The sequence below is a fragment of the Solanum dulcamara genome, chromosome 6 (assembly GCF_947179165.1).
Source record: "Solanum dulcamara chromosome 6, daSolDulc1.2, whole genome shotgun sequence".
Lineage (NCBI taxonomy): Eukaryota > Viridiplantae > Streptophyta > Magnoliopsida > Solanales > Solanaceae > Solanum > Solanum dulcamara.
In genome coordinates this window covers 46,948,847-46,969,924 of record NC_077242.1, presented here as the reverse complement: position 1 = coordinate 46,969,924, position 21,078 = coordinate 46,948,847, and the positions used below count along the sequence as shown (strand labels likewise).

Below are 21,078 nucleotides of genomic sequence, written 5' to 3'. Positions count from 1 at the left end.
ATTGATGGCACTCAGTTTGGGGGTACTCCCCGTGCTGTTCGGTTTGTCATTGGTTCTAATTCGGTTCAATCCCTTAGCTATAGTTACCTGGTTCAAGTCTGTGGCCTAGCTCACTTGTGATCGACTCCTTAGCTACAGTTACCCAATTTGAGCCCATGGTCCAGCTTACTTGTGATCTACTCCTTAGCTGCAGTTGCCCGGTTTGAGCCCATGGTCCAACTTACTTGTGATCAACTCCTTAGCTATAGTTACCCAGTTCAAGTCTGTGGTCCAGCTTACTCGTGTTTGACTCCTTAGCTACAGTTACCCGATTGGAGTCTATGGTCAAGATTACATATGGCTCAAATCCACGATTATCTATCACCCAGTTCAAGTCCGTGGTTGCTTTCAAAATCTTAGTTTGGGTTCCTGATTCTCTAATGAATCTTTGGTTCAAGTCTTTATCTACTCTCAGCTTTGGGTTAAAGTTTTAGGCTTTTGGGATGGTTCTATTCAAGTTCGGGAGATTGGTGGTATAATTGGAACTCTTTTGGCTCTGTTCATTTTACTTCATCTATCCTTGCTTTTGTTGGGCTTATGGGAGTCCATCAGGTGGTTACCTTAGACTTGTGCATGAGCGTACCCATCGGGTTTTTGAGAGCTCGACGAATTTAGCTAGATTCCTTCTCTTTATTTATTGAGTACGCTCATGTACATACCTACATTTACTTCTTACCCTATCTTTGGTTGTTATCATTTACTCGCACTTTAGTTTACTTTTACTTATCTTGCTTAGTCGGCCTATGATGCCTATTAGGTACTTGTTATTTTGGTACTCATACTATACTCTATATTTGTTTTTGTGATACAAGTCCGAGTATTAGCTACCGGTATTGATTCGAGCAAGCGAGGGTGAGCACATTGCATCCTGGATTTACCCGTCTCCCTCTGTATATACAATTTTCCTGTCTTTTTCTTTTTGAGACAGCTCTATTTTTGTGGTCTACTTTTGGAACTTGTACTCTTTTTACTAGTAGCTCTGTATATGTGACTTTAAGGTTCTGGGAGAGATCTTTTTGTTTGTATATATTTAGTTGCTTCCGCTCGTTCATGTATGCTCTTATTATTTTATTACTATTTTGTATTAAATTGTTGGTCTTCTACCTTGACATCCCATTACCCACAGTTCTGGGATATGGGTTGGTTTGCCTATTGGTTGGTCATAGTAGGCGTCATCATGGCTTGAGAAATCGGGTCGTGACAAGTTGGTAATTGAGTACCAGGTTAACCGGTCTTAATTGTAAAGAGCTAAGGTCAAGTAGAGTCCTACGAATCAGCGTGGTGACGTCCTGAATTATCCTTGGAAGGCTACATGATGTTTTAAGAATAAGTCTCTTTTGTATCATGTCATGCCGTGTGTGACTTATTAGTTTCTAAAAATCTTAGTTGTTCCACTCTTTCACAAGATGGCTTGCACGCACGATAGAGGTAGAGGCTGACCTCAGGGTCGTGTTAGGGATGCAGTACCAGCCTGAGATAGAGAGGAGACCCCAGAGCCGAAGGTGGAGCTATTAGTAGCTCCAGTACATCAGTAATTGGTGGGCCCGGGACCAGCCCATCCCGCATCCAAGACAATTGCAGCTCCGGACTTACATGTGATGTTCGCCCAGATTTTGACTGTTGTTGAGGGTATACAGCAGGCCCCAGCTCTCGTCGCTCTAGTGCGGCAGGACCAGCCTACACTAGAGTCACCAGTTGTTCAGAAACCATCGGCACTTTCCACTCAGCCGGATGATTTAGAGGGTGTCATGCTTCTTCGAGAGAAGGAGATGCTCGGGGTGTTCCTTAGACTATCATCGCCGAGGTTTTCTAGGTTGTGGGTTAAGATGCCTACGATTTTCTACTTACTTGCCGCGAGCGGCTGTAGACCTTGAGTCTAGTGGAGTCAAGAGGAGCTGACTTTACTTCTTATTAGCTATACGGCCCTGCCCGACAATGGTGGAGTTCATACTTAGAGACCAGGCAAACTAGGTCTCCACCGGTGATGTGGGCTAAGTTTTCAGAGGCCTTCTTGGCTCGGTTATTTACCAAGAGCGCCAAAGATCAGCTCTGAGATCAGTTTTCATGGTTGGAGCAGGGCTCTATGACTGTATCAAAGTATGAGGCCTGACTCCATGAGCTCTCAAGAAATTCCACCATGATCTTACCCACTGAGGAGGAGAGAGTTTAATTTTTCATCAGAGGATTGGGACACCAGCTACAGATTGAAACTCAGCCTTTAGTCATAGTGGACCGGATATTTTTGGAAGTGCTAGACCATGTTTGCATGCTCGAATAGCACTGTGATGAGGCCCAAAGTGGCAGCGGCAAGAATGCTAGGCAGGAGGATAGACATGATGGGTGCCGCTTTAGACCCAGGAAGTTTTATGATAGATCTCGCTAGAGATTTCAGAAGGTTCAGTCCAGCCTTCCCATCCAGGCCTCTCTTCGATCATCAGAGAATGATCAACACTGTCAGGTTGGCTCTAGTGTCGATTTGAGTTAAGGCCAAGTTGGTTCACAAATGGGTTCTTCTAGCCGAAGTGGCTGACCTTTAGCTTTCAGCTGACATTCATAGGGGTGCTATGAGTGCGGAGAGCTAGATCATTGGTCCCGTGAGTGCCCTCACCGCTTTAGGCTTACCAGCTCCACAAGAAGCTAGACCTACGCCAGTACTAGTATCTCCAGTTAGAGGTAGAGGCCAGGGCCAGGACCATAAGTGTGGTCATCAGGTGCATGGGGAGGTCCTCAAGGAGGCAAGTCAGGAGACAGAGTCGACGCGCTGGGTAGAGAAGCGCAAGGCCACTTTTATGAAGCTCCATCTAGAGCAGAGGCTGAGGCCTCAAATAATGTGAACACAAGTACGGGTTTATTATGCCATCAACCTACATCCGCTTTATATGATCCTGGCTTCACATATTCTTATATATCTATATATTGTGCCCCTCGACTAAGTATGAGTCTAGAGCCCTTAAGTGAGCTATTATAATGACCCACAAGGTCATTTTTGAATTTAAGAATTCATTCCATCATTTAGAGCATTCCTGTAGCAAACCCAAGTCATTTATGACTTGGTGGCATTGACTGTTCAGTCGCATGATCATTCATTTGTTTCATGGTCATTTCCTTGGTTTGGAACTTTTATAAATTAAAAAGTTGACTTCGGTCATACTTTAGGAAAATAACCTCAAAACAAAATTTTGACGGTTCCATCAACTCTATAATGGCCAAATTAGTCTGGTAGTGTGGTCAACATGAGTACCGAGGCAATCAGTATGAGTTAAGGACTATTTGGCACTTTTACCTTTGAAATTTGGCCTATAGTTGACTTTGGTCAACATTCTTAGAAAATGCGCTTGCATAAAAGTTCCGACAGCGCGATTAGCACTGAAATGTTGAGTTTGGTGTAAAATGACCTTTCGTTCACTTCTCGAGACTTTCGATCTAATCTTGATCCTTGTTGTAGAAATAGGCTCAAAATGACAATTAGGTGTAAGACCCACTTTTCATTAAAATGACCTCGTATAGGAATTTTGAATGCACCATTGAGTCTGCAACGTCAAATTTGGTGGGTTAGTATATCTCATTTGCTCGCACGGGGTTCCGAATGAATCCTGAGCACCCTATTGGAGGATTTGGCATATGAAGCTCTTCCTTGTACCACCTGTGTCTGCTTTCATCGCTAAAGCGAGTGTCCCTAAAGAGACTAGCCCTCTTGGACAGGTGTCGTTTAAGTAATAGCCCTGTCGCTAAATCGAATGGTCTCTTAAGCGACCAGGTGTTGCTAAAGCGATGCCCGCTTTTAGGTGGGTGTCGCTTAAGCGATCGTCGGGTGATCGCTAAAGCAACACCTGAGGGTCGTTCTTAAGACTCATTTACCAGATTTAATATCAAATTTCAAATGTTGTTTTCTCCTTCAATTCTTGGGAACCTAGTGGTGTGTACAGAATTAGGAGTTGAGACTTCCTTTGAGGTAATTGCTTCTTTTACCTGCGTTTCTAGTGTTCTTGAGCTTGTTGTTGATCTTAAATGCATGTTAGTTTTGGGACATGTTTGGTGTCTAAATTGTGTTCTTTTTTGGAACATGATCTCTAGGTAGTAGTTAGAGCCTATCCTCGGAGTCAATTCCATGAGTTATAGAGCGGGTCCTACAATTTTTGATTTTTTACTCTGAAATTGGCCCATCTCCAAATTTGATTATTTTATTATCATAAAAACCATATTAATGTTTTGATTCTATTATTGATAGTGTGACAATATTAAATTATATGAGTTGGAGGGGTTGAGGTGTTGAGCATGCTAAATTCCTAGAATTTATGTCCTGGGCACTATTTTGGGAAACTGTTGGACTGTTTAAGCCTGATTCCTGCTACTATCGTTCATTTGTGCCTTGTTGTTTTCTTGCCTATGGTTATATATTTGGAAGCATGTAGGCCTTAGCCTAGGCTTAGACTAATGATATCCTTAGACTTGCGCAATTTTGGTGCCGTTGGGCTTTAGAATTTCTCCGACGTTATTTCAGATAGTTAGCTCCCTGTAGACTGATATAGCAAACTTGAATATGATAGTTTGAGCTTTAGCTAGGCAGTAACTCGGCTTGTGACCTCACTTCTACATTGCCCTATTCTCCTATTGGTCCAGTATTGCTTAGTTCTTGATGTCGGAAGACTTTGCGATAATTTTGGTTGTAAATGGTTTAGGCGGAAATGATATATTGATGGCACTCGGTGTGGAGGCACTATCCGTGATGCTCGGCTGGTTGTTGATTCTAATTCGGTTCGATCCCTTAGCTACAGATACCCGGTTCAAGCCTGTGGTCTAGCTTACTTGTGTCAAGTTCCTTGGCTACAGTTACCCGATTAAGTTAGTGGTCAAACTTACTTGTGTTCAGGCTCCTTAGCTACAGATACCCAATTGAAGTTCGAGGTCTAGCTTAGCCGTGTTTGACCCCTTGGCTACAATTACCCAGTTAAAGTCCTTGGTCTAGATTACTATTGTCTACTCATTAGCTACAGCTACCCGGTTGAAGTCCATGGTCCATCTTACATGTAGTTCAATTCCTGATTCCATGATGAGTCTTCGATTCGAGTCTTCGTCTGCCCTCAGCTTTGGGTTAAGGTATTAGAGTTTGGGAATGGTCGGTTCAAGTCTGACAACTGGTGATATTATTGGAATCCTTTTAGCTCTATTCATTTTACTTCAGCTTTCCTTGCACCTTTCGGATTGGGAGTCCATGCAGGTGGTTACCTTGTACTTGTGCATGAGTGTACCCCTCGAGTTTATGGGATCTAAGTGGATTTAGGTACACTCTGCCTTTTTGTTTGTCTAGTACATCGTGTACATACTTACATTTACTTCTACCTTTTCTTTGGTTGTAGCCATTTACTCGCACTTCAGTTTACTTTTGCTTATCATCCTCAATCGGCCTATGACACCTACTGGGTACCTGTTATTTTGGTACTCATACTACTCTCTGCATATGTTTTCATGATGCAAGTCCGAGTACTAGCTACTGGCATTGATTCAAGCTAGCTGCGGTCGTGATCGGAGGTGAGGGTGAGCATATTATTTTATGACCCAACTTCGTAGGCCGTGAATGGGGTCCGACCTGGACCCTCGTATACAAAATTATCAACTATAAGAATTATACACAAGAATCCAGAGGGTGGTAGAAAATTCATCTGCATATAGCCTCTTTCATTTGCATCATGTCATGCAAGGGCATGCAAGCCAACAAGGCTGCCATTGGGAAGGGGACGTTCTGAAACATAAGTCGCACTAGTACAGCTGAACCACATATGGCTGGATCACATTCACACACCCACATACATGTCTACGGACCTCTAAAATATCAATAGTAATATATGATGGGATAGGGCCCCGTCGTACCCTTGGATAAATACATATATCACTAGATCTTTACCAAAAAGGCTAGGCTCTGGGAAAATGGAGCACTTCCAAAACAGCTGAGCGGAAAGCCTAAGCCGGTGAATCTCCGAAATAAGTACTTGGACCTATGGGCATGAAATGCAGCCCCCTAAGAAAAGGGGGTCAGTACGATATATGTACTGAGTATATAAAGCATAACATTTCATAAACGAAGTCACATCTAAAGTAGAGATCCAGGAAACAATATGATACTCAATAAGGCACTGTACTTGTGTTAACGAGACAAATCGTGCACATCGTTATCATATATCTCACCCGGCCCATTATAGGGATTGGGGCCATAATTGTATATCATATCATTGCATACATATACCGTACCCGGCCCTTCATGGGACTCGGTGTCATCATATCATCATATACCGTACCCGGCCCTTTATAGGACTCAGTGTCATCATATCATCATATACCGTACTCGAATCTTTATGGGACTCGGTGTCATAATCATCATATACCGTACCTGGCCCTTTATGTGACTCAGTGTCATAATCATTATATACCATACTCGGCCCTCTAGTGAGGGACTCGGTAGATAATGTAGTAAACTACGCACGATAACATACCCGACCCTCTAGTGATAGAAGGGTTACCGTATACACGATTAGATTAGTGAGTAACCATATGCATTTTAGATCGTATTTGAGACTCGATGGAATACTCAAAATGTGCTATCATTCAAAAACCAAGACAAGAGTCATATCAAGTACCTTTTGATTGCCACTATGGATTAGGTCAAAATGGAACTTTTGGAATCATATTCCCGTATCAAGTCATCATCAAATATCTTTTGGGAATCAAGAAGTTGGATATCCTAGTGGCTTTAAAGAGAGGAACTTCCTTGGAATCGTATACACTTCATCTATTTGTTTCATAAAATCATGCCAAAAAGAAAGAAAGATTAGCTTTACATACTTACTACTTCCCAATGTATAGAAAAACTTAAGAAGCAATAGCTCAATTATTGTAAGAGTTCCAACATTAGAGGATGAGTAAGAAACACTTAGGAATGGAGTCACCTCCGAGATTGTATCACCTTTTACGTACATCTAGGATATGCCAAAAGAAGAGAAAGGATAGGCTTTATATACTCTCTACTTTCCCTCATGGAGTCATCATATACATATATCATCATATACTTATGTCGAGACATGTCAAAAGGAAAGAAGGGCATCTTTACATACTTATGCCAAAAACATGCCAAAAGAAAGGAGGTAGCTTCACATACCTCTTACGGATTACTCTTAACACGTTCTCCTCATCGTCTTCTGAACCTATTTAATATGAAAGTAATACAAAGGTTAATGACCTTTCACTTTCCAGTTTCCAACTCTACAACCACGTATCCATAGGAATTATTTTCTTATCCATTTCCCTTGACTAGATTATTACTAGCTCCGAAGTTACCAAAAATCGGGTAATATCTCTGTCACGACCTAACCCCGTAGGCCATGACGGGTGCCCAACTGGACGCTCGCATATACCTCTGCAAACTATAAGTAAACTTGTGCCCTGTTTGAGTTATAATGTATCAACAGGCACAATAACATATAAGCCGATGAGGTTATTGTAATATATAGGTTCATCCCATAGTAAAATCCCGCGCAAGCCGACAAGGCTGCCATGACAAAGGGGATGTCCCTAAACATTCGCCTTATAGGGACCACTGCACATATATGCATATACAATTCACATACATGTATACACAACACACATACATGTCCACCGACCTCTAAGAGTAAAAATAGTAACATAAGGCAGGACAGGGCCCCCGCCGTACCAGTAAACAGATAAACATATTGTCACAACCCAACTACATAGGCCGTGACTGGTGCCCGAGTTGGTCACCCATACGTACACTTATCCCCACTTAGCGTGTTAGCAGAATAAATAAAAGTAAAAATCAAAATGGGGTCACCAGAGAGCATACAGAAGCAGATGTAGCACACGAAAGCGGTTAAGGCTGTCACGGTACATAAAAGTTCAAAATATATACAGAACCCACAGAACATATACATAACCCACATCACAAGTCTACAAACCTCTAAAGAATGATAGCCCGGTCATATGACGGGATAAGGACCTGTCGTACCCTTAACTAACATGTACAAATGTACAACAGAAAGTTAATACCAAAATAGGGCTCCGAACAAAGGAGCACTGCCAACCAATAGGGTGGATGTCCTAAGTGAACAGATTAGCAAATCGAGCATCTGTACCTGCGGGCATGTAATGCAGTCCCCGAAAAAAGGGGGTCAGTACGGACAATGTACCGAGTATGTAAAGCATAGACTGTAATAGGTAAAGCCATTACTAGAACAGAAGGTGCAAAAATGAGCAAAATATCTAGAATATCAAAATGCTTTTCATAACCACAGATAATGTATGCAAAAAAACATATGCCATATCCGGCCCCATTATGAGACTCGGTGAACAAATTATGTTCGCCACCCCATCACTAGCGCCACAATACATCATAACTCCAGAGTAGAGTATATCTCCATAACAAATCATATCATATCATATGGTCATATCATATCATATGGTCATATCATATCATATCATATGTGTACATGGCATATTATAACTCTATAAATAAAACCCATGTACAAGGCGTACCTGTCCTCTCACGTCGGGGCACGGCGAATGATGCAGAGAAGTATGCACGATAACAAAACCTAACTCAGGCTTAGTAAAAGAAGCATTGAGGCATCCACGAGTGGAGTAGTGAGAAACTAAATGCATTTTAAATCATTTTTGAGACTCGATGGAGTTAAAAAATGAGTTATTATTCAAAAATCAAGACAAGAGTCATATCAAGTACCTTTTGAATATCATTATGAGTTATATCCAAATAGAACTTTTGGAATCATATACACGTATCTAGGCACAATAAAATATCCTTTGGAAAATCAAGAAGTTGGCCATCCTAGCGGCTCTACAAATAGAAACTTCCTTGGAATCATATAAAAGTCATATACTTATTTCATAAAAACCATGCCAAAAGGAATATTAGCTTTATATACTTATGTCAAAACATGCCAAGAGAAAGAACGGTTAGCTTTACATACTTATGCCAAAGACATGCCAAAAGAAGGAAGGTAGCTTCACATACCTCTTATGGATTACTCTCACCCATGTTCGCCTTGTCGTCTTTTGAACCTATTTAACATGAGAGTAATACTAAGATTAATAAACTTCCACTTTCCAATTTCCAACTCTACATCCACGTATCCATAGGAATTATTTCCTTATCCATTTCTATTAACTAGCCTATTACTAGCTCCGGAGTTACCAAAAATTGGGCAGCATCTCCCCTATAACTTCAACATCCCCTAGATTTCAACTTGGACAAAATATAAAGAACCATACCAACAAAAACAACCAGAAGCATATATATAAATAAATCACTTCAACATTACCCAATACAACTCCAAACAACTAGCTCCGAACTACGATACCAAAATAGAGTTCTTAGCCTTTATTTCATAAATTCTTTTATCATACGAAATAGAGGGTCGTGTGGCTAAAACCAGAAGTACCCACACTCCGTTTTGAGTAATTTCCATACCTGAAACATGCAATTAAACCAACCCCAACCTGCAGCACCACAACAACAACACACTACTCGACTTCGACTTACCTACTACGACTTCAATTTAGTTTGTTTCTAACGTCAAGCATCCTTATACACTTTTTCCACTTCCAGCCTCACTTAATACATGTAATATACCCCATAACAACATCATAAACTTCAATTTGAAAGGGAAAGTCTTACCTTGCCCAAAACTCGCCAAAACACGTTGGAACTCACCTCGGAATTTCCTTTAGCGCAGCTGAAACTTCAAGGCTGTTTGTTAACATTTTGGGGATGCTACAAACAATAAATTTATATTAATAACACCTTCTCATCCTAAACCCGTAGCTCTTTCTTCTCTCTAGCTTAAGTTTCTCTTCTCTTCTTTTGTCTAGAACTTTCTTGGAGATAAGATGAATCATAGGATAAAGATGAACTTAAAGTCATAAATTATATATATATATATATATATATATATAGATAGCCACTTTAGGAGGGGACACATGTCATCTCCTAAGTGGTAACACATGTCAAGCCCTAAGTGGTGACACGTTTCAAGCCCTCATTGGGCCAACACATCCCTTCCTCCAATCACGGGTTGTCACGTGAAATGTAGGGTCCACCACCCTTGCTCCAGCTGCTTCCACGTGTCACTCTCTCATGCTGCCACATGGCACTTTGTTTTCCCCCTTGTGGGTTCATAATCTCGTCTTCTTTTATGAATCTATGTAATCCTTGCTACGTAAACTTGATACATACTCAAGTAGCTTAAGTATGTAAAATTTCTAAGTTGGTAGCTTACGTATGTAACACATCCAACGTAATATATACATAGCCCACATTATAAGTCTACAGACCTCTACAGAATGACAGCCTAGTCATATGATGGGATAGGACCCCATCGTACCCTTAACCAACATGTACAAATATACAACAGAAAAGTTAGTACCAAAATAGAGCTCCGGACAAAGGAGCACTGCCAACCAATAGGGTGGATGTCTTAAGCGAGCGGATCAGCAAACCAAGCATCTGTACCTGCGGGCATGTAGGGCAGCCCCCGAATAAAGGGGGTCAGTACGGACAATGTACCGAGTATGTAAAGCATGGACTGTAATAGGTAAAGCTATTACCAGAACAAAAGGTGAAAAAATGAACAAAATATCTAGAATATCAAAATCCTTTTCATAACCACAGATAATGTATGCAGAAAAACATATGCCATATCCGGCCCCATTATGGGACTCGGTAAATAAATCATGGTCATCGCCCCGTCACTGGCGCCACAGCACATCATAACTCCAGAGTAGGGAATATCTCTGTAACAAATTATATCAGATCATATCATATCATATGTGTACATGGCACATCATAACTCCATAAATCAAACCCATATACAGGGCGTACCTGCCCCCTCACGTCGGGGAACGACGAATAATGTAGAGAAGTACGCACGATAATAAAACTTGACCCAGGCTCGGGGAAAGAAGCATTGAGGCATGTACGAATGGAGTAGTGAGAAACTAAATACACTTTAAATCATTTTTGAGACTCGATGGAATTTACAAAATGAGTTATTATTCAAAAATCAAGACAAGAGTCATATCAAGTACCTTTTGAATATCACTACGAGTTATATCCAAATAGAACTTTTGGAATCATATACACATATCTAGGCACGATAAAATATCCTTTGGAAAATCAAGAAGTTGGCCATCCTAGCGGCTCTACGAATAGGAACTTCCTTAGGATCATATAAAAGTCATATACTTGTTTCATAAAAACCATGCCAAAAAGGAAGATTAGCTTTATATACTTATGTCAAAACATGACAAGAGAAAGAATAGTTAGTTTTACATACTTATGCCAAAGACATGCCAAAAGAAGTAACGGTTAGCTTTACATACTTATGCCAAAGACATTCCAAAAGAAGGAACGGTTAGATTTACATACCTCTTACAGATTACTCCTAATACGTTTACCTCGTCGTCTCTTGAACCTATTTAACATGAAAGTAATACTATGGTTAATTACCTTTCACTTTTCAATTCCAACTCTACAACAAAGTCTTCATAGAGGTCATTTCCTTATCCATTTCCCTCGACTAGTTCATTATTAGTTCCTAAGTTACCGAAAATTGGGCAGCATCTCCCCTATAACTTCAACATCCCCGAGATTTCAACTTGGCCAAAATATCAACAACCAAACCAACAACAAAAACTAGCAGCATATATATAAATAAATCACTTCAACATTATCCAATACAACTCCAAACAACTAGCTCCGAACTACGATACCAAAATAGAGTTCTTAGCCTTTATTTCATAAAATCTTTTACCATACAAAATGGAGAGTCGTGTGGCTGTAATCAGAAGCACCCACACCCCTTTTTGAGTACTTTACAGCCCTCCAACACGTGATTAAACCACCCCCAACCTGCAGCACCACAACAACAACACACTACTCAACTTCGGTTTACCTACTACGACTTCAATTTAGTTTGTTTATAACGTCAAGCATCCTTATATACTTTTTCCACTTCCATACTCACTTAATACATATAATATACCCCATAAAAACATCATAAACTTCAATTTGAAAGGAAAAGCCTTACCTTTCCCGAAACTCGCCAAAACTCACCTCAGAAGCTCTTCTAGCGCGACTGAAACTTCGTGGCTGTTTGTTGTCCCTTTGGGGATGTTACAAACCATAAATTTATATTAATAACACCTTCATACCTTCGTATTATATCCCATATAATTAATTCATAGAATGGAATCTAAGAACTTACCTTTTTCTCCTCCCAAAATCGTAGCTCTTTCTTCTTTCTAGCTTAAGTTTCTCTTTTCTTCTTTTTGTCTAGAACTTTCTTAGAGATAAGATGACTTATAGGATAAAGATGAACTTAAAGTCATAAATTATATATATATAGGCCACTTTTGGAGGGGACACATGTCATCCCCTAAGTGGTGACACATGTCAAGCCCTCATTGGGCCAACACATCCCTTCCTCCAATCATGAGCTGCCATATGGCATGTGGGGTCCACCACCCTTGCTCCATCTGCTGCCACATGGCAGTCTCTCATATTACTACGTGGCACTCTCTTTTTCCTCTCATGGGTTCGTAATCTCATCTTACTTTATGAACCTATGTAATCCTTGCTACGTAAGTTTTGTATGTACTCAAGTAACTTAAGTATGTAAGATTTCCAAGTTGGTAGCTTACATAAATAAGTCGAGTCCTACGACTCATTATTCGGTCTCCAACTTCTTTCGGATTCTTATAACTTTATTTCCAATATTCTCTACTATGGGGTATTGCATTCTCCTTTCCTTAGAGTTATTTGATAGCGTTATAGATTACCCGGCTCACATGGTAAGTCTTAAGAAGCTTAAGAGTTCTAAGAAGTCTTAATAAGCTTTAAAAACCTTTCAAGAAATTCAAAAACCTCTCAAGGTACAAAAGTCCTTCAAGATACAAAAGTATGGGGTATAACACTTTACATACTTATGAAAAAAACATGCCAAGAGAAAGAAGGTATCTTCACATACCTCTTTAGGGATTAATCGTAACCCAGTTTTCCTCGATATCTCCTTAACCTATTTAACATGAAAGTAATACTAAGATTAATAACCTTTCATTTTCCAATTTCCAACTCTACACCCAAGTATTCATAGGAACCATTCCCTTATCCCTTTCCCTTGACTAGTTTATTACTAGTTCTGAAGTTACCGAACATCGGGCAGCATCACCCCTATAACTTGCCCTATCCAACTGCTAATCTTAGCAGTCATATTACCAACAATAACCAGAAGCTATATATACAATCAAATCACCTCAACATCACTCAATACAACTCTAAACACTAGCTCAAAACTACGATATCAAAATAGAGTTTTTCAGCCTTTATTTCGTAAAACCTTTAACCATACAAAACGGAGGGTCATGTGGCCGCAACCAAAAGTAAACACACCCATTTTAGAACTCTTTCCGTCTCTGCAACATGCAATCCAACTAGCTGCAACCGCAGCACCACAATCACAACACACTACTCGACTTTGATTTGACTACAACAACTTCAATTTAGTTTGTTGCTAACATCAAACATATTTATACGATTTTTCCACTTCCAACCTTATTTAAGATATGTAATATACTGCATAAAAACATCATAAACTCTAATTTGAAAGGTAAAACCTTACCTTGCCCAAAACTCGCCAAAACTTGCCTCGGAAGTTCCTTTAGCACAATTAGAACTTTATGGCTGTTTGATATCCTTTTGGTGCTGCCCCAAACCATAAACTTACATTACTAACACCTTCATACCTTATTGGTATATCCCATATAATTAATTCACAAAATAGAATTGGAGAACTTACCTTTTTCTCCTCCCAAAACCGTAGCTCTTTCTTTTCTCTAGCTTAAGTTCCTCTTCTCTTTTTTTCTCTAGAATTTTCTTGAATTTTGGAGATAAGAATGAAACTTATAGGATAAAGATGACCATAAAAGTCATAAATTATATATATATATAGGCCACTTTAGAAAGTGACATGTGTCAAGCCCCAAGTGGTGACATGTATCAAGCCCTCATAGGAACAACACACCACCTCCTCCACTTAGGGGCTGCCATGTGGCATATGGGGCCCACCCCTTTGCTGCAGCTTTTGCCACATTTCACTCTCTCATGCTACCATGTGGCACTCTCTCATGCTGCCACGTGGAACTCTATTTCCCCCTCGTGGGTTCGTAATCTCATCTTGCTTTATGAATGTATGTAATCCTTGCTATGTAAGCTTGGTATGTACTCAAGTAGTTTAAGTACGTAATATTTCTAAGTTGGTAGCTTAAGTAAGTAAGTCGAGTCCTACGACTCATTATTTGGTCTCCAAATCCTTTTAGATTCTTACGACCCTATTTCTAATCTTCTCTATTATAGGGTATCTCGTTCTCCCTTCCTTGGAGTTATTTGATGACGTCATGGATTATCCAGCTCATATGGTGACTTCTAAGAAGCTTAAGAGCCTTTCAAGAAACTTAAGAAGCTTGAGAAGCTTAAGAAACTTGAGAACCTTCCAAGGTACAAAAGTAAGGGGTATAACATCATTCCCCCCTTTAGAATATTTATCCTCGAATGTTAAACAAACCTTCTTCGAAATCCTACGCAGACTATAGGGAAAATTCCCTTCTATTGCAATAACACATACTTTCATCACCTTAAGAGTTTCAGAAGTTGGAATTGCCTATAGACATAGGGAATAGGTACGGATACTTGTGTTTCATTTCCTCTTCAGCTTCCCAGGCCATTTCTTTGCGATTCTCATTTCGCCACCACACCTTGACGGACGCTACATCCTTAGTCCACAATCTTTTAATCTATCAATCCAGGATGGTGATAGGTTGTTCTTCATAGGATAACTCCTTTGTGACCTGGATATCATCTACGGGATATACCCGGAATGGATCACCAACACACTTGTGAATCATGGATACATGGAAGACTGGATGCACTGCTTCTAGATCCGCTAGTAAGTCTAGCCCATAGGCAACCTTGCCTATTCGGCGAATGATCTGGTAAGGGCCAATATATTTCGGACTCAGCTTCCCTTTCCTGACAAACCTCATTACTCCTTTCATAGGCGACACCTTCAGGAATACCAAATCGCTCACTAGAAATTCCAAAGATCGACGTCGATTGTCTGCATATAGCTTATATCGACTTTGGGCAGCTAATAATCTCTCCTGAATAATCTTTACCTTCTCCATAGCCTGTTGGACCATGTCTGGGCCTATTAGTCGTGTTTCGCCAACATCAGACTAACCAATGGTGACCTACACTTTTTGTCATACAAAGTCTTATACGGGGCCATCCGAGCTACCTTTGGAGTTAACCATATAGGCCCACAAACATATCTTCTAGCATTTAGCTAGTAAGCTTAGTCTGTCCATCAGTCTGAGGGTACAAAGGTGTACGAAGACCTATCTATCTCCCCAATCTCTTTGTGGGATGATCTTCAGTAGTTAACTATAACTCGGGATCCTTCGTCTGAGACAATAGCTATGGGAACTCCGCAAAATCTCACCATTCTCTTGATCTATAATTTCACACAATCTCGGCTGAATAGGTAGTCCTTGATTGAAGGAACACTGGATGATATTATTAGTCTGCGGATGATATTCCATATACCATTATCCGTCCATGGAGTGCAAAATGAATCTTATAGCCAAGGTCGTGTTGTGGAATCTTCGACCTCATGTATTACTTCTTGCTTCCTTGTTACACCCCGCACTCTTGAGCTCGGAACGTCTTCTTAAGTTCCTTAGACACTATCATGTGATCTGGATAAGCTACGACACTATCAAACAACTCTTAGGAAAGAAGATTGTGATACCTCGCGAGAAGGGAGGTTGGAGATAGAGTCATAAGAATACGGAAAGAGTTGGAGGCTAAGAAATGAGTCGTAGGACTCGATTTACCTACGTAAGACACTAAGTTAAGAGTCTTATACACTTAAGTTGCTTAAGGATATACCAAGCTTACGTAGTGCGGATCACATGAGCTCTTAAAGTAAGACGAGATTACGAACCCGCGAGGAAGGGAAAAAGATGATGCGTGGCAGCCAATGGAGGAGCGACACATGGCAGCACCTCAAGCAAGCAAGTGATGCACCTACTTAGGGTCAAGTAGGTGATGCAGCTGCTTGGGGGAGGTGGACCCCGCTGCCACGTGGTAGCCCCTAATTGGCAGCATGACACGGTGGCCAATCATGGCTTGACATGTGTCATCCTTAGGGGCTGACATGTGTCACCCCTTGGTACCACCTATATAAGTTGATATGTATCCTAATTACTTCAGTTCATTAACAAATTTCCAGCAGCAACGTGAGAAAACAAACCCTAAGAGCTAAGGAGAAAATTTCGACGGCTTGGGAGAAACAAATAGGTAAGTCCCATTTTTGTTCCGTAAATTAATTAATTAGCATATACTACGATGATATGGAAGTATTAGTAGTACAAAATTAGGATTTGGTGCAGAAAAAAATCGGACAGCAAGCTGCCACAACGATTCAGCACGTGAAAACAATTCCGAGGCGCGATTTCGGCGAGTTCTAGCCAATTTTGGGAAAGGTAAGTTCTTACCCTCTAATTTGAAGTTTATGATGTTAAATTATGGTGTATTACACACCTTAGGAGCTGATGGAAGTTGGGTAAAAGGTTTGAAAAGTTCAGCGTTCGGAATAAACGAATTTGGAATCGCTATAGTTAAGTTGTTGTCAAAATAAGGTGTTGTACGCGTAGGGGCTGCTGCTGGTTGTGTTGTGGCGTGTTGCAGGGTATAAAATTTATCTAAATGATGTGTGGGAGCTGATGGTTGCAGCCATATGACCCTCCGCTTTGCAATTAAAGAATTCGCGAAAGAAAGATTAAAAAACTCTAGTTTTGGTATCTTAGTTTCGAGTGAATTGTTGGGGGTTTATATTGTGTAATTTTGGTCGTAATATGTATATGTATGGGATGCTGGTTGCATTGTTGGTTGTCTGCAGGTGCTAATGACATGGTTGGGAATTCGGATAGGGCACATTATAGGGGAGGTGCTGCCCGATTTTCGTTAACATCCTAACTAGTTAAGGAACTAGCCGAGAAGGCGAGCGAAGGGATGAATGTTATGAATACTCGTGGGTAGTCTAAGTTGCTGAAAAGTCCAAGGTTGTTAATACTTACATTACTTCCATGTTAAATAGGTTTCGAGGACAACGATGTGAACGTGATTAAGAGAAGTCCATACAAGGTATGTGAAGCGTTCTTTTGGGCATGTTTTGGTATAAGTATGTCGAACTATTCTTCTTTTCTTTTGGCATGTCTTAGATATAAGTTATGAATGATATGTACATGATATTTGGGATTCAATCCATTCGTAAAGCCCTGAGTATGAGTCGAGACTCTTGTTTACTTCTTGATATTAGAACTTCTGTAATAGCTGAGTCATTGCCTTTTAGTCTTCTATGCGATGAAAATTAGTATATGTAAAGCCTATTTCTTATTTCCTTTAGAATGGCTTAATTTTGAGTTAAATGGTATATGGTATAGGTTTAGAGGCAATTCCATTTAGGAGCTCTGATTGTAACTCGTGACTTGTAGTCACTCCTGAACATCAATAGTCTAAAAGTAGTCAAACTACTATTCTCGAGCCTGCTATATAATGAATAGAAAGTAGAGGTACCAGCTCCTCTTTTTAGAGGATCTGAAATGATAAATGCCGTTGATTGCATGAGTTGAGTCTTTGACTAGATAAATTGTGTTTCTGATTGCATAGACTATATTTCTGATTACATGAATTATGTGGCATTATTTTGATGCATGTTTGTGATCCCTGAAGCCCCAACTGATATAAGCCCTAATGACATCTAAAGGGATACCTCGGATAATTACTCCCCCAGTCTTCAGGTGACGGTTCACTTGACTGTTTCATCAAATCTTAGATAATGACTTAGTTGCATATGGTTTCTCACTACTCTACTCGTGCATACTGTAACCCATCCTTCCTCGAGTCCCATGATGGGCTGGGATATGTTATCATGCACAGTGTTACTACTTCTTTCACCGCATCCCGGGCCGGATGTGTATAGTTCCATGCACGAGGAGATGATGCCGTACGTGAGGTGTGATATATGTTATATGTTATGACGATACGATTATTCACCGAGTCCCAGACCGGCTGTAATATGATAGTATATGTGGTGAAATAAGGAAGGAACACCGAGTCCCTCCTTAGAGGGCCGGGTACATATGTATATTATAATGGTACGCTATAGACGTACACCACTCCATTCACCGAGTCCCTCACTAAAGGGCCGAATACTTTATGTAGGCATGCATATGAGATTAAAGCAATACATTGTGACCCTGAGCCCCGTAGTGAACCGGGTATAATACGATGATATACATGATAAGATGATACCGTATACGATGGTATGATACTGTATACGATGATATGATGAAATGAAATACATTATGACATGATGATTTGTGATTATGAAGTAATGATAATGACGCTGAGTTCACTAGATGGCCGGGCACAGTATATGATGGTGTATAGGATCACGTGTCCTAAGGTGCAGGTACAGTAAATTGTTAATTGTTGTACTTATCCCCTGCATCCCTATTTCAGTTATGATCTTAGTTACGATGTGTTATGCTTTACACACTCAGTACATATATCGTACTAACCCTCTTTTTCTCGGAGGGGGGGGCTGCATTTCATGCCCGCAGGTACAGATGTTTATTCTGGAGATCTATCAGCATAGGAGTTCCTCTCAGTTGTGTCGGAAGTGCTTCACTGTTCTGGAGCCTAAATTTTGATGCTGGTCACTTAATATATATATTTGTACATTCAGGGGTACGGCGGGGGCCTTGTCCCGCCATATGTTGCTGTTACTATTCTTAGAGGTCTGTAGACATATGTATATGTGGGTTGTTTGTGAGTTAGTTTCGATGTTGCCTATTTGATATGTTGTGAATGTTTTTGTTATAGCAGCCTTGTCGGCTCGCGTGCCCTTTCATGATATGAAACAAATGAAAGAGGCTACATGTACATAAAAAAGTTTTAAACTATTGGGTGTTTTTGTATATTGTATCACATCACACACGGTTCAACTTAAGTGTAGTTGATAAATACGCATGAGAGGGTCCAGGTCAGAACCCAGTTGCGGCCTACGGGGTTGGGTCGTGACATTCCTTAGACGACATCAACTAGTACCCTTACCTTTTGGATTTTGCTTTTTGCCCATTAGAGTTGGCTATCGAGTGATACTGAAGTTTCCTCACATAATAACCTTCTTAGCCATTTTGTGCTTTGTCTATCTTTACTAGTATAGTGTTATAGAACTTTAGCATACAGTGCGCCATTTGTTAGTAACCAGATACTCCTGTTCATTTGGCTTAAACCTCTTTTACAACTCCCTTAACCCTACTTATAACACTTTAGGTACATAATCTCGTGTCGTTGCTTCATTGTTAGTTCATATTCTTCCATGGTCTTTTTCCTCAGATTTGGCTCCACTTTTTCTGTAACACGATACATTGCAATTCTTGAAATAATGTGCGAAGGCACTCAACTTCGCCCAAGATTTACCTTAGCATCATCTCGCTAGTCTTCAGGTTCCGCCTTGCCCTCTCCTATTCTATCTTACAACCGGTATTGGGGTAGATCTTTAGTTCAACCATGACCATATCCTTTTTGGTCATTTGATTTAACTTCTCTTTGTATATCTTTGTAACGTGTCTAAAATATCATAACCTCCTTTTCCTCATGTACTCCTCTGCTTGGTCTTATGTTGTATATATATTCGTAGGTTGCACAACTACTTTTATATAACCGATATGAGGTAGACGCAGTCTTTTCATTTCCTGGTCCATCTTGCTTTACATATCACCTTCATACTAGAACTTGCTCGTGCTAACATTATTCTGTCCTACCCCTTTTCTCTTTTTTTCCCTTTGGGTACTCCTTGGTCTTCTCATTTCCTTACCGTAGGAGGTTTTCTATTCTTTCTCCTTGTTACTTGTATGTCACATCTCAACGGCCAACAAATCTGTTGCCATATTTTAATCTTTACTCAAATATGGCCTTACTACCCTTTACACGGTCCTTAGATCGCTCAGTCTTACCTTCTGATTGTATTCACTACTTTTTTGTATGCACCCATCCATCGGGGTCTCTGCTAATAGTTCTTTGCACTATCTCAGATATCATGGCTTCTATCCATTTATTGCTGGCCTTTAGTCTTTGCTAACTCGTGCCAGCATGGGATCTCACTTGAAATTTAAGCGTTCCCATTAACATGTGATAGTGTCAGTTGACTTCATCTCATACTTGTATTTTTCTTGTCCACTTCCTCCCTTTTAGGTGTACCTATGTCATCCTTTATTTATTTTCAACTATTCATACGCATATGATTCTGTTCCAGCATATTTGACATACCGCACCATATCTACACCTTCTATTAGATCACTTATACTTTAGGTTGCCCCTGCAAGAATGCTTAATACAACCATGGGGTACTTAGAATTCTTGATAACTAGCACCCAATCTAGTCCAAGTACTGGTACTAAAGTTATATAATTAATCTAGCAGTTTATCTAGGGCCATATTCCTTTCTTCCCCACCAGTTCTTAGCTAGCGCTCATGATCGTTTCAACTTCTCCATTCAGAAGTACTTGTACTCCAGTGACCCATGTTTCTAGCCCTGCTATATCACTATCTTCATTCCAGTGGATACCACTTGTTCTTCTTAAGGGACTCGCAATGCATCAATGGTTTTGCAGAGCTACCTCCCTCATCCTTGAGGGGTCTTTATATTTTCCACGGTGGAATCACATATCCCCAATACTTCTTTATATCTCATAAGCTTTTATCCTTGTCGGGTACCTGAGGTTAACTTCCAATTCTCCTCAGTTTTATGTCAATTTTACTTTAATACTGGTCTTATGTTCTCGCCTTTTCATAATACACCTTCAGTTTGTATCTATCTATTCCCTTTTCGT

General features: G+C 40.3%; 1 long non-coding RNA gene across 1 annotated transcript in view; it reads right to left on the bottom strand.

Annotated features, from left to right (window-relative positions):
- The window catches only part of LOC129891119 (uncharacterized), a 55,561-nt gene that overhangs the window by 10,241 nt on the left and 24,242 nt on the right, over nt 1–21,078 (bottom strand). The gene's annotated exons all lie outside the window — the stretch shown is intronic.